Source organism: Achroia grisella, unplaced genomic scaffold (genome assembly GCF_030625045.1).
Source record: "Achroia grisella isolate CSIRO2021 unplaced genomic scaffold, CSIRO_AGI_Agris_v1 utg319, whole genome shotgun sequence".
NCBI classification, from domain to species: domain Eukaryota; kingdom Metazoa; phylum Arthropoda; class Insecta; order Lepidoptera; family Pyralidae; genus Achroia; species Achroia grisella.
The window spans coordinates 1,711,170-1,725,888 of record NW_026712795.1 but is presented as its reverse complement, the minus strand read 5'-3'; positions in this window follow the sequence as shown (position 1 = coordinate 1,725,888).

The following is a 14,719-nucleotide window of genomic DNA, read 5'->3' as shown; positions in this document are numbered from 1 at the left end:
AATATAACGTAAGTAGTAATTAAATAATTTCAAATAGGTACTTTTATCACTTATGGTATTTAAGTATATAAGCTTTTTCCTTTAATAATATGAAAAATTATTTATAACATGCTAATTGTTATTCGTGACTTACAAACTTTCGTCCATAATTTTATATTATAAGGGATGACTTTCTAGATTATATTATGAGATAAAATTGAAATAATATTCTACTATTTCCATCCTATTGATACAATATACATTTATATCAAATTTCGTCAGGATCCGTTCAGTTGTTTTATCATTTCAAGGTAACAAATGTACAGACAGACTGTTTCTATTATATAAAATTAATTATAATAATAATAACTCTTTAATGAGCACAGATAATAAAATAGTAACACAAGTACATTAAAAAATGTGTACAGAATGCGGTCTTATCACTATAAGCAATCTCTTACAGACTACCTGGTATTGACAGACAAGTATTTATATATAGAGAGTATAATATTAGTATACTAAACATAACATTGTCAGTGGTGGATTAAATAAAAAAATATATAAATAGTCGTCCTTACGCTGCAAAACCAAATTGTATCTAAACGAAGGGAATGCGAAATATCTAACGAGAATGAATTTTGTAGTACATGGTTTTACGAGCTTTAACAGTAAAAGATTTGCTATACAGAAAGCTCTACTATTTATAGCTTTTGTATACAATGTAACATATTTGTAAATATTATATATATACAAAAAAGGACGGAGAAATTGTGTAAAAAATGATATGCTTAAAGAAGAATAAGCTCTATATGACGATTGATAGGAATCAGTGGAAAAATATGATATACTGTATCAATCGCAAATACATAATGGAATAAAGACAAAGCAATGTGAATTTGTATTCATATATAGTTTTATATTTATATTTTTAGGTCTTAGTAAAAAATAGCGATTGTGAAGGTTAGGTCCAAGAGATTCAGAGGTTTTTTTAATTGATCAGTTCGCTTCGTTCACTCCATAAGTCAGTTCAGGACAAAAAAATAGTCGAATTATTAATTGAGTCACTTGCAAAAATATCTTCTCTAGATCTAGAGGTTTACTTTCGATGGTCGCGGGTTCGTTTTTTTGCACGGTCCAAACATTTGTATACATGAGTAAGATATATTCTGCGTATGGTCTGCGTATTTTCTATGTGCAATATATATATATTTACAAAAAATGTATTTATATCGGTTATCAGGTACCTATAACACCAGCTTTGTTTTACTTGGCACTAGATAACGCTGCGTGAACTGTCCTGAGATATTATTATTATTAGAATTGTATAGCTTACCATAAGCTGTAAACGCCAGCTGCGACCAACAGCATTAGAGTAGTTAAAAAAAAAATTGTATCGCTTTAGCTACGTGGATGGCTTTATTATATCTTGATTGAATTTCGGATCGAGCCTACCTCTATCGAGAAAGGTGTCCTCCATTTACTATGTATGTAAACATCTTCCAGAGTTTCGATGTTTTGGGGATCCCAACGAAATTGAAGCTTCAACAACATGAAACTTTGTATTATATTGAAACCAATAAAGTAGAGAATGAGGCCAAGTTCAATATACGGGTATTGGAGTTCGATTACATTACTTTCAAATGGGTGTTTATTCAGTTAAGAACACTCAAATCTCGAAGACTACAGCAAAAACCTTTCTGTAAGTATTATTAGGTTATTAGTATATTGTAAAAAAGTCCATAAGTCAAGTAAGTAAGTCTTTTTTTATAACAGGGGACAAACGAGTTTACCGCTCACCCGATGGTAAATGATTACCGCCGCCCATGAGTTAATACCAGGGGTATTTGCAAGTGTGTTGCCGGTCTTTCAAGAGTAAGGTTTTTTCTTGAAGGTTTCAATATCTTATGGGTTCGGAAATACCATTGCTGAAAATTCCACAATATGCTTGTGCGTAGCAAACAAGCTAACTGCCCACGTGATGGTAAGCAGTAAACGTCGTCTATTTACAAGAACAGCACTAGGAATATCACTTATCATATGATAATCATGTATTGTATTCTTATCCTGTAATTTCCTGCCAAATCTAACACTACAAGCGAAATATAGCTTAGACAGCAGAGAGGCTTGGTGCAGAGAGTACTTGCCAGTGCCAACAGCATCTAGAGCATGATTGCGAGCAGACTGAATTGAATAACTTATGCACAATTTCCAATGGAATTTTTTTTTATAGTATTGCTATTTTTGTGTGTTTAATTTGTGCTTATATACTAATATTAAGTCTAATAAAATCGTAATATTAACAAAATGGGAAATAAAACGTGAAAGTAAATAAATTATTATTAAATAGGTGAGACTTAGGTAACCGAATTTTTATAATTTACCTCTTGTAAGTAAATATAAATATTTTGTATAAAACATCTAAAATACATTTCAGCCAATAGTTACCCCTATGTGGATCGTCAGATTGCCTGCCACTCAACTTTTATAAGACAAATTTCTAGCTTCTACGCCACATGGCGGGTTTGATAAAATGACGAACGCCGGCGAACTTTGTTTTTCGTTGATCTTCATACTTTAGAAATTTTAATCATTATACATAATTGAGGGATTTTCTAAGTATCGCAGGTATAGGTATAATATTACGTAAGTAACTATGTTAAAATATCATAGTTTAATATGCAGGCGTTTACTTGTAAATATAAAAACATAATTATGTTATTACGACTGTTATACTAGACAGAGTAGTGAGAGGTATTGTTAATTCTCGACATCAATGTAAACGCAATACTTAACGAACACTGATTAGACTATTTGCTTTTGACAAAATTGCTATAGCATATGCTGACGGTCACTGTATTATCATTTCTAAATGTTCTTGAAAACCACCAACCAACCACCAACTGAGTTTTTTTCAATTCTTGATATTACTTACGTACGTGGTTCTTAAACATTTGCTGTCATTAAGTTTATTTGATAAAAAATTACTCCTAACATACATAGCCCATTTCACACTTTTACTATACTATAACTATAGGCCATTTCTGAGTTTATTTTAGAGGCGGCTAGATTTGAGCTTACGAATTCTTGTTATTCATGTTAATACACCACTAGACCATGACACTCGCGACGATTTTTATATTTATATCATTATAATATAAATCAACTTAATTTTGTATAAAGAGCTACATACAAGTAACTTTCCATAAATTTCTTAATATTACCTTAAGTATATCCCTGACCTTGAAGGATCTGTATTGTTGAACCAAACTTTAATATTTACACAACAATAGCACTTAATAACTTAAAATCCTTTAATATTACATTGTCAGTGTAGAAGATACGATACATTTTGAGCGAAGACCCAAGTTTCTAAGTCACTCATTTGCTATGCACCCCGGTTTCTAACTTCAAATGTACTTAGAAACTGCACGTATTGGATATACCACCTTATCCTTTTAGGATAAAGTTAAATGTACAATGTCCTAGGATGGAAACCTTACCGTAAATTTGTATAAGTTAAAACAGACATGTCAAGTGATATTGAGCTTGGAAGTTACAAGTAACTTCCTACAAACTTTGAACTGTTTAAAGACTAATATTTATAAATAAGACACTGAAATTTATATTTTAAAAGGTTTTTCATGTTCGTAAAGTACTTTTTGTTTACATAAACATATTTTTTTCCGTTTTTTCGTCGGCTCGCGCTTAATTTGTTTTGTAACTCATTTTAAGTTTTCTTTTTAAGCTTCGGAAATAATTCTATTTTAAAAGATTGCCCTTTAAATAATTTAGTATTAAGAACCTTATTGGTTTTAAAAGGACAAGATTAATAATTCGAATCTTTTAGATTAGTGTTCAGCCCTTATAAGACAATCTATCTCCATATTAATTTAAATTTAAATTTATTTTAGTCGTAAAAAGAAACAAATCGGATAACCGACAGACACACTTTTATATTTAAAATATTAGTAGCAAGTACGAATGGTATAGAACCATCATTGTAATTGTAAATCGATTTTTACTCTTTTGTAATTGTACATTTGTAAATGATATACGGAAAATATGGGACTCATAGTTACTTCATACAACACAACATAACACAACCAATAATTTCAAACTACAACCCATGACTATCGAAATTAAGGCGATGCGATGTCCTACCGAGCTAAACTAGACCCCAGCGGTCGTTAGGTAGACTTAAAAGTTGGAAGTTGGTCGTTAATATGGAGGAAAATTAAACCTTTACTTGTAGGAATCAAATTTTATAGTTATAGGTACTCATACTTATGATAATAGAATTAAACAAAATAATTATAATTGCGGCCATTTCATTGCATGGAACTTTCATAAAATAATACCTGTAATGTAAAATACGGAATTAACAAAGTAATTTGTGATATCCGTGATTATGGTTACCAGAGTTAAAATTCGTATGGGTAGTCTGAGTACATACAAAAATATATAGACGGCGGAGACCACTTTCCATCAGGCAGGTCGGTTACGTAACACATATTCGACGTAAATACATAAATTAACGATTGTGTGAATTACATGGTAATCAAAATTGCATGTAATTCACATATTCTTTTATTTTGTTCAACGTAATTGACAACGAACTGTTACGTGAATTACTTAGTACTATCACTGTTATTTCGTTTCGTACAACGTATTTGACAACGAACTGTTATGTGAATTACTTCGTACTATGAGTACTATCACTATTAATTTATATTAAGTGAATACGGCCGATATATACATGAATGGATTTCGGATATCAAGTCATTACGTGATGCCCGTAGTATCCCATAACTCAGTGCTATTTCGAAGTACTAAGATGACGTCTCGTAGCCTCTGTACTTTTCACTGCCATAGCCTGTAATTTTCACTGCTATTTACCCTCTAACCGAAACAGCCGACAAAGAAACCGCTATGCGAGTAGCTGAAATAGATTAGACCCACGCAGACGAATTTGTACATTCTTTACCTCAGTACTTCACATAATCATGCCTTTCCATGTTTTATACAAGAAAAGGAACAAGAAAAATGTAGTATAATTGAATACCTCCTTCCTCCTCCTTGTGCTATTGGGTTGTAAATGTATGCTGCTACATAATCAGGCGGCTTGAATTATTCATGCACAGTAAAATGTCCAGACAGGAGACGACATGGTGAGCCCGGCTGTAGAACACTGTAATATGGTAAAACGCAAAGGCAAGCTAACTCTCCATTGCATATTATTTTATCTTTATATTATTATTATCAATAAAAATAGACAGATTTATTTTTATACAATGACTCGCCAAACTGCAGTCACTGCTGCAGTTTGTTGGCAAGATATAGCTCAGTTTTCTTAATACCTACCTAAATACATATATATACATAAATACATATTTTTACAGAAATTTAACTATAATCCATGTACAATTTATTTTTTTAATACAGAATTATTCTTCTATTTATTTTTTTAACGTTACCTAAAAGTGCTTTTTAGTTTTGACTTCAGTACTGGTCTGATTGAAATTGAATTTTGTTGTGTCACATCTAAATTGTTGTATATATATATTGATGTATGATGAGTAATTTACTTTACTCGATGATTTTTTTTTTAATTTGTGGTACCTCGTTTTTTGTTGACTACAGACTAAACATATTTTAATCTAGATTTATTCAATTATATTTTATCTAATAAGTTATGTTCTTCTTTCAATGATAGAAATTAAATTAATTAATTGAGTTGTGTGACTGAACAAAAATAATTATTTTTGTTCAGTCACACAACTCAAATAGATGTATATTATAACTAATTGTGCATGAAATTCGTCGGCTATATATTAAAGTTTAATCAAAATCCGTTCAGTAGTTTTTACGTGATATAAGAATAGGAAACACCCGCCCATACTCACAAATTTTTGTTTATAATAGTAGTAAGATAACAAATACAATAATAGGACCACAAAAATAACTAAAAGGTAAAATAAAACAATATATTTGTAACAATATATAATTCAGTATTTTTATATAACCTTTCGACGCAATAAATAAATTAGCAAGTGTTTAATCATAAACAATAAAACCTGTTGATAATTTTTAATTTGTCAATTACAAATGTAAATTTATTTAAATGTAAAAAAAACTTTAATGGAGAACGATAAAAGCGTTCCTTCATTCAGGGTTCCATACTTTCAAGGTAATTCTTGGTATACCTAATATTATGATATAGTTTATAAAGTAAAAAAAATAACTATTCTTATATAAAGGGAGGAATAGCAAACAAGATGACTGCCATTGTGCCATAAGTGGTAACAGCTTTTATACATTAATATTATCGAATATACTTACATGTGTAACTAATGCTAATTTAATCATTTCTATTATTATTTAAAATTATAGCCATCATAATATTAACAACAGTTACAATTCTAAAATAACAACAGCCGTCTACCTCTTTCTCTATTTTCTTCATATGCAATGAAATAAAATAGAAAATTTTTTATTCAAATAAACCAACATTTTAGCACTTTTGAATAAAATATGTTTGATTAATACAAACAATTAAAAACTAAATATGTTCCAGGAAAGTCGGAAAATTATATTATATATATATTCTTTTTAACTAATATTTAAAAAAGTGTATATATTCCATTTTTTATGAATAATATACTGTTTAATTATCGAAACGAAAATAAAATAAGTAAATTAAATTAACGTAACTTTATATTGGCATATTCTTTTACTTCATTTTAGCTCCATTTTAATTTATTGGAAACTGAATATTCTATGACTTTACAATAATGTAAGTATTACGAGAATTTTAAATATTAAATAGTAGTGAATAACAGATGTAAATAAAAACATCTGTTAATGTTATACATATAGTTGTCAAATAAAATAACAATAATTTAAGTTCTGTCAAATTAATTTTTCTGTCACATTCTTAACATTACTAACAGTTCACCATCTGAAAGAGTCTACAATAGAATACATTAATGATATTCAAAATTAGATTGGTAACGTTACGTTATTCAATATCCACATAGAATATCTAAATGTCAAAATATTATATAAAAACAACAGAATTCAGAATACGGAATCCTCGATTAAATAGTTTTTCTTTACCACTGTGCACGGAAAAACATGTTGTTAAACAATACTTTTTTATAATTAATTACATTGCTTCATTAGCATGTAATTTCTTGTGACGTTCACACTGGTTTTTGTACATATATACATTTAGTAAATATAGGAAAATGAATTTCGATGCTGAAATAAAACCTTTTCTAAGACAGGTACGTAATGTAAAATTATTTACATATAAAAAACATGTGTTACTATTATTTTCATCCGTACATTTTCTTAGAACTACAGTAACACTTAATATCAATTCCTTCAAGGTTATAATTGTTAATAGAGTTTTATTTATTTTATAACTAATTTCGCGCACAAGTCATTATCTGATAATCGTGGTATCCTTTATCTGTTATTATTGCTGTACAAGGCATACCCTTATATCCCGTAAATTTAAAATTTGTCGATATTCGCAACACAGTTTTATACTTCTGTGAATATCATCGTTTCTTCAGTAAATTAGTACACATGTTTTCTATATTAAGTAAATAAATAAATAAAAAAAAATAAATAAATTTCACTGCCAAATCTCACCCTTTAAATGGAACACAACTTCTAAAACAAACTGCTGAACGGTAAAAATAAAGGAGGAAAATTATGTCTACGTGGGTATGTCAGCAGCAAAGCAGCTTGGTTTGTAAGCTGTATTTTGTTTAAAGGACTGGATGAGTCAGTGAAATTACAGGTTATTATAGGTACAGAGCCATGAGATCTTAGACCTCGGGAATTGATGAATTATAAATGAATACAAGAGTCGGATGATAATGTATTCTTATTAAAGAATTAAAGAATTGATTTAAACAAAAACAAAGTTATAATAATAACATATTAAACGTAAACAACTACATTAGTTTACAAAAAACTGTGTTGCAGTTATTTGCTTATATTATGTTCATAGTTCATAAACAATGCTTTTAACTTACCCATGGTAATTCGTCGGCTTGTTATCGATTGAAGTTAGGTACATACATAAAAAGTAATAAAATAATCTACAAACATGCTAGGACTGTAGCTGAACCAATTACAGATGTCTTGACATTTTCAGTGTTTAGTGACAGCAGGTGTATCGCTTTGCATAATGGAGCACAGTTTAGTAGTCTCATTTACAGGAGTACTGGTACCACAACTACGTAACGAAACATATTTAGATATCAATCAAAATGTAGAATCTTGGATTGGTGAGTATGCAATTAGAATTGGGAGTGTTAAGAAAATTAATTATAAGCTTAATATTACTGTGACTATAGACTTAATAAATAAGTCTATAGTCACAGTAGATCTGTCAAGAACAAATATTTAGAAGTGTTATTTCACAATTTCGATCCACAAGTAATTATAGTATGAAGACGAACAAAAAACTTGCATACAAAAATAATGATGTAAGAGTGATGAGATTAAATGAGTGAGGTATTTGCAGTTTTACCGAATAGCACTAACTTATGTCAAATGCTAAGAAATAATAATGCCTAGAAAGAATATTAATAATTTTATAGCTTACTTATTTAAAGATCATTTATGAATTTGACAATACTTCACTATACAATATTATTTTCTTTCAGCATCTATTCATGGCACTTCTATATTTCTCGGTGCATTAATAACACCATTCATAATGTATAGATATGGCAGAAGGAAGGCTAACCTCATCAATGCTATTATAATGATTGTGGGTTGGCTCTGCGTAATGTTAGCTCCCGGAACCAACATGATCTTATTTGGGAGATTTATCCAAGGCATTGCACTCGGTATTTCCAGCTTATCTTCTGCAATGCTAGTGGGCGAATACACATCGCCGAAATACCGAGGGGCATTCTTAACAGCAATGACTTTAACAATTTCAATTGGGAACTTAATAATCCATACATTAGGGTCCTTTCTTCCTTGGCGTACAACAGCTATGATTTGCTTGGGTATCACAATAGTTGATTTGATTGTAATTATAATATCTTCTGAGTCTCCTGTATTCTTGGCTGCCCGAGGCAGGTATGATGAGTGTAGACAAGTGTTTCACTGGCTTCGAGGTACAAACGAAAATCAAGAACTAGAGGTAATGATCAAAGATCGCATACTAAATAGAAACGTTATATGTCATGCAAAGGCTAAATCAATTATAAATAAAATTAGTAGCATTATAATTTGTGTGAAAGATCCTGTATTTTTTAAGCCGTTATTTGTAATGTTACATGTAGATGTAATAAATATTTGGTCTGGCGGTATAATGATGAATGTTTATGCAACTGATATATATCATAAAATCGTAGGAAGTCAAGTTAATATAGCAGCTCTTATGATTATAGTGGATAGCGTTAGAATAATAGCATCATTCTGCGCTGTTTTCATCCATACAAAATTTAAACGTCGTTCCATGCTAATATTATTTATTACTTTAAACATTATTATATATTTTTTAATTGCTGCCAAGTCTTATTTTATTGACAAACAAGGGAAAACATCGAATTATCCTACAGTAGGTACTGGACTTGTTATATTTCATATGTTCATTGCCGGTGCTGGAGCACAACCTCTGACAAATACAATAGCTGGTGAAATTTTACCTTTACGGTATAAAGGAATACATAGTATGATGTCTACAATATTTATTTCTATTAATGCCACTGTAAAAATGAAAACACTGCCATATTTGTTTACATGTGTAGAACTATCTGGTGCCTATTGTATTTATGGTGGAATAATAGCTTATGCAATGATAGTAGCAGTTAGTATGATGCCAGAAACTAATGGAAAGTCTCTTTTTAACATCGAAAAGAGTTGGAAGAAAATAAGCTAAGAATCATGTTTTACAAAACCATTATCTACATGGAATCAAGTTGATTGAATATTTTATAAAAATAAGAAATTTAAGAAAGGAATTTCATAAACTATCAGAAGAATAAGAATTATTTCAGCTGAATTGTTACTAGTAAGAATAAATGGTGAGTTAAGTAGATGGAATACACAAATTGGATGCCATAATTTATTAATGCTATTGTACGATACATATATGCCAACTATAAAATAAATTCGACTAATATTCATCTTTTAGTTAAATTTTAAAATTAACTTAAAATTACGAATATCTATAGCTGTACTGACAGCCTCCATCAGATAGCTGAGTAGGAAAAGAAGTAGAGTAAGAAAAAACGACTGGTGAAGTTAAGTCTTATAGTATGTAGGCAAGCGAATCCTTAAAACTACACCCGGATCTGAAGTCCCAGACGCTGCTCGAAGTTTCCCTCTATGCCACATAATGGACCCGGCCCCCGCATAGTAAATCCATTGATTGCTAAGAAATTCGTCTCTCAGTTCATTTTCCAATTAAAACAAAATATTGTGTTCCGTTTCAAGTTATGTTTCAATTATATTTTTATCTTTTAATGCTGTTGTTACTTATCTTTGAAAGTACTTTCATTTTGGCTTTGTATTTCTGTATTAATATTTTTTATTTCTACCCAGAAGATATGTATAAAATATTATACCCAAGTTCCTAGAAATATATATATATATATATATATGAGCTATTAAATTACATTTAATCATTATTTGTCTTACAACTGTATAACAATTTACCAGTTTCTGAGAGAATTTCCATATTCATGAAATACCTAACTGCAATTGTAGTGTTTTCAGAGTTCGTCAGTGTACTTAGCTTTGTGATGGAACCTTTGTAGTAAGAGAAGTTTGTAGTTTGCCAGTATGGTAATTAAAACTAATCTAGATAATTACAAAGCAACTAAGAATTACGGTTTAACAGTTGAAATTAGGTACTATTATAATTATAAGAGCAAAACGTGATATATTAGACAACCAATTTACTGCAATATCTAAAGCTAAAAGAATAATGAAAAGAATATGAATTCACAATTTCATACGAATAAATATTTTGTACCAAGAAAGTAATTTATTTTGCACTTTAATATTTTAAAAATTGCTCTTCTTAGTCGCTGCCTCATATCAATATTGTTATTAAAATTTGAAAGAAGATTTCAAAATGTATTGACTTGTTTCATTATTAATTATCTGTACAATACTCGAGAGAAAGTATACAGTATTCCAACGTCCAGCAATTGTATATACATTAATTATTTTTCTACGGTTTTCAAGTATATTGTCAACATTTTTATTATATTATTATTTTACACTGACATTATACCCCGGTATTGCATGGGTACAAATATTGTAGTGATATCTTATTTCAGCCGATTTGTTTCTACAGATTTTGTTGAGATAAAAATAGTAATGGTTACTCCCACTCTCATATTATTATATCATTACAAAATGGTAGATTATTTATAAGTGTAGTTAAATTTACTTCATTGGGAAAAAAAAACTAATTAATATTCTATCTGTATTACTAAGTTCCTATGAGTTATTATTGAATAATATTGTTTCTAAAACAAATTTAAATTCATTAAAGCGTGGCCGAACTTGGAAAAATCGTTGTTGCAATTTAAATCGAAGCAATTAATTTCGAAGGTCCAAGTTAATGCTTCGGAAAATTCTAAATTAAACGAACCATCGCTATTGTAAGGAAACACGCAGGGAAATTTCCAATGTTATTTAAAAATTATAATTCAATCTCAAAACATACCAATTGAGGGTAGTCAGAAGCATTCGCTATAATTGACGTTAAGGTGTAACAAAGTCACGATGACAAGTCAACATTTCATTGAGTATATTTGATAAACACTGTTTTATACTTTTTTCGCTGTTGTAATAAAATGTAATCTAAATAGGACTTTGTTTTCTGCATTTAACTTCCCCGTTATACATGTAAAGCCAACATTATACTAAAAGGAGTCAGCCGATTTCCTTTCAGAACCGCAGAAAATTCCTGGTATCTTGACAGGTTTCCGGAACGACCTCACTATTCCGAGGATTTGTGCTTCTGTTTCGAAGCAACCCCAATATAGAGGACTTTTGATTGTAGTTCTTTTAGTATATAGATTGAACTGTGTTCTCCAAGTGATATGTGTATTTGTATATTGAAGTTAAATATGCTACACGGTTGTTTATGGGTATGTTTGAATCCAACACGGCAAGAGAATCATCTCTAATATTAATTTAAAATGAAAGCGTAGTAGACACGCGTTCATTCTAAATTAATATTACCAGTAGTAGTAAGTAGTAATATTACCAGTGAGATAATTTAAAATGTAAATTCATAAACAAAGTCTTTTTTGTAATAACTATGTTTGAAGCAATATTTGTAGTCATAGACTACAAATATTAATAATAAATTAAAAAGTTAATAGTAAAGGCAGTATAAACCAATAAGCCATAATACTACGGGTACAACCTAACATGGGGCAGTGAATTCAGGGTTTGGAGGCATAACAATACATGAGGTATCATAGACATCAAAAAACTATATGATGACCATAGTATTATTCGTATCTATAGGTAAAGTTGCCGCTTATCATTGGGTATCTTAGTCATTAGCTTGTTTGTCATACCAATTAGGTATATAAAAAAGAATTAAAAAGTAAATATATTAATTTTCTCTCAATTTCTAATGTAACGTATAAAGATAAAACGTATTTGGTCACTACGAAATAAGCCCAGGACAGCTGATATGTCTTGACATTTATTTGGTTTCCTTGATAAGCAGGTAATCTCGATAGATGGCAGACTATTTCGATATTGGCAATAACGCGACTTGCCTGGGGCGGTACTTCGGTATAAGTGATAAAATACGAGCGAATAAATAAAAAAATATCTAACTAAAATTACTAGTAAAATAAAGTACAAATATAGAGAAACTATTAAATCCTTATCTTATAGGGAGACTCTTTTTATTTAGAATAAATTATAATCAAATACTACTTTAATCTGGTATAACTAATGTAGCAATATTACAAAAAATATTTGATTTTATAATGACTTTGATTATTTATATAATCCTGCATCATACAAATAACTAAACAACAAAATCAAAGTCAGTTTAATCTATTGAAAATCAGTCAAAATGTGGATAAACACAAAACTTCATAAAATAATTTCAATGTAGCAATACTTCTGTAACACAGCATATAAAGTATTTTTATTAGAATTATTAACTACTAGAATTAAAATGACAAAATCGCAAAAGTGCGAATCGATATGCATAATAATCTGAATGAGGTAATGTTAACAAACAAACATTTTGGTACAAGTGTACACACACACTGTACGAGGAATCGAACCAGCGACTGATAGTAAAGAACTCAAATCAAAAATATAATATAATATCGCACTATCGAAAATATAATAATTGATTATGAATATGCAGAAGAATAATCAAAACTATATCATTTGGATGAAACAATAAAGCTAGACAGAATATTAACAATGGTAACAACACACGTATGTTGTGTGCAATAAAAGTTATAATTTTTATTTACACGACGCTTGTAGCGCAAATATCAGACTCCAACAATATTATCAAAGTAAATAGCTCTGTTAAATGTGTGCAAATGTAAACATCAATGAAAAAGTTTAATACAGAATATAAAGTATATATTTATTTCTTAAATTACAAACTACTAAATTATGACTTGTACCACAAAGTCATATGGCGAAATTAGTCGAGCCACGAGAATCGATAATGCTCTATAAAAATGTAATCTGAATGACCGTTCTCTGATAGGTTATTACACGTGTTCATTGTTAAAGTTGTATAACTATTGTTTTATGATTAAGGTACAAACATAATATACTTTTGGTAGTTGCTTGATAGTTTGGTTTTCACACACATATTGCTTTTGTAGTTTTTAGTATATATCTATATGTATACATATATGATTTACATGATTTTAAAACGGTTGCTTATTTTAGGGATATTTAATACGTTTGCATACATCATATAGAAAATATAATATTTTAATACAAAATACTTACATAAAAATATTTAAATATAATAATTCAGATTGAAGCCAGAAATATGCAGTGAATGATATGGCATGTATATACAAAAAAAATGAATGAGTCATCAGATCGAGAAAAAGAATTTCAGTTTTACATTTTGTTGTGTTTTACATTTATTCATACTTCATTATGGTTCTACCTCCAGCAGCTTAATGGTGTTTTTTTTTAATGGATGACAATGGAATGGTACTGTCTGTCTGCGATAACGGTTTACGCTGGCAGGGCACCAGTGGAGGATGATAAATGAACATGAGGTCAGATCAGTTAATCCATTGAGACAAATTCACAGCACAATGGTGTTCCAGATTGAAGGCTGAGATATGGAAGTTAAATACAGGGGCGTATCATCTTAGTCTACCTAAAGAAAAATCTAGCATAAAAATATATTCTGTGACATCATATCATAACGCTTCCTACAAACCTGAACAGCACCGTGATGGCGCTATTTTCTGTTTATTTATTTATTTAAACTTTAATGCATAAATACAATATATAAATGTACATACGGAGAACTTAACACCTAAGAGTGTTCTCTACCAGTCAACCATAAGGCAAACTGAGAAGTTAGTCGGCGCATTATAGTTTATAAACATTTACGTAGTATTTATAGGCCACCAGTTTGTCATTATAATTAAATGAAGTAATCTTCAAATATAACAAAAGACTGTTTGCCACCTGTCCACACTATGCATACGCATTATTTTCTACACAA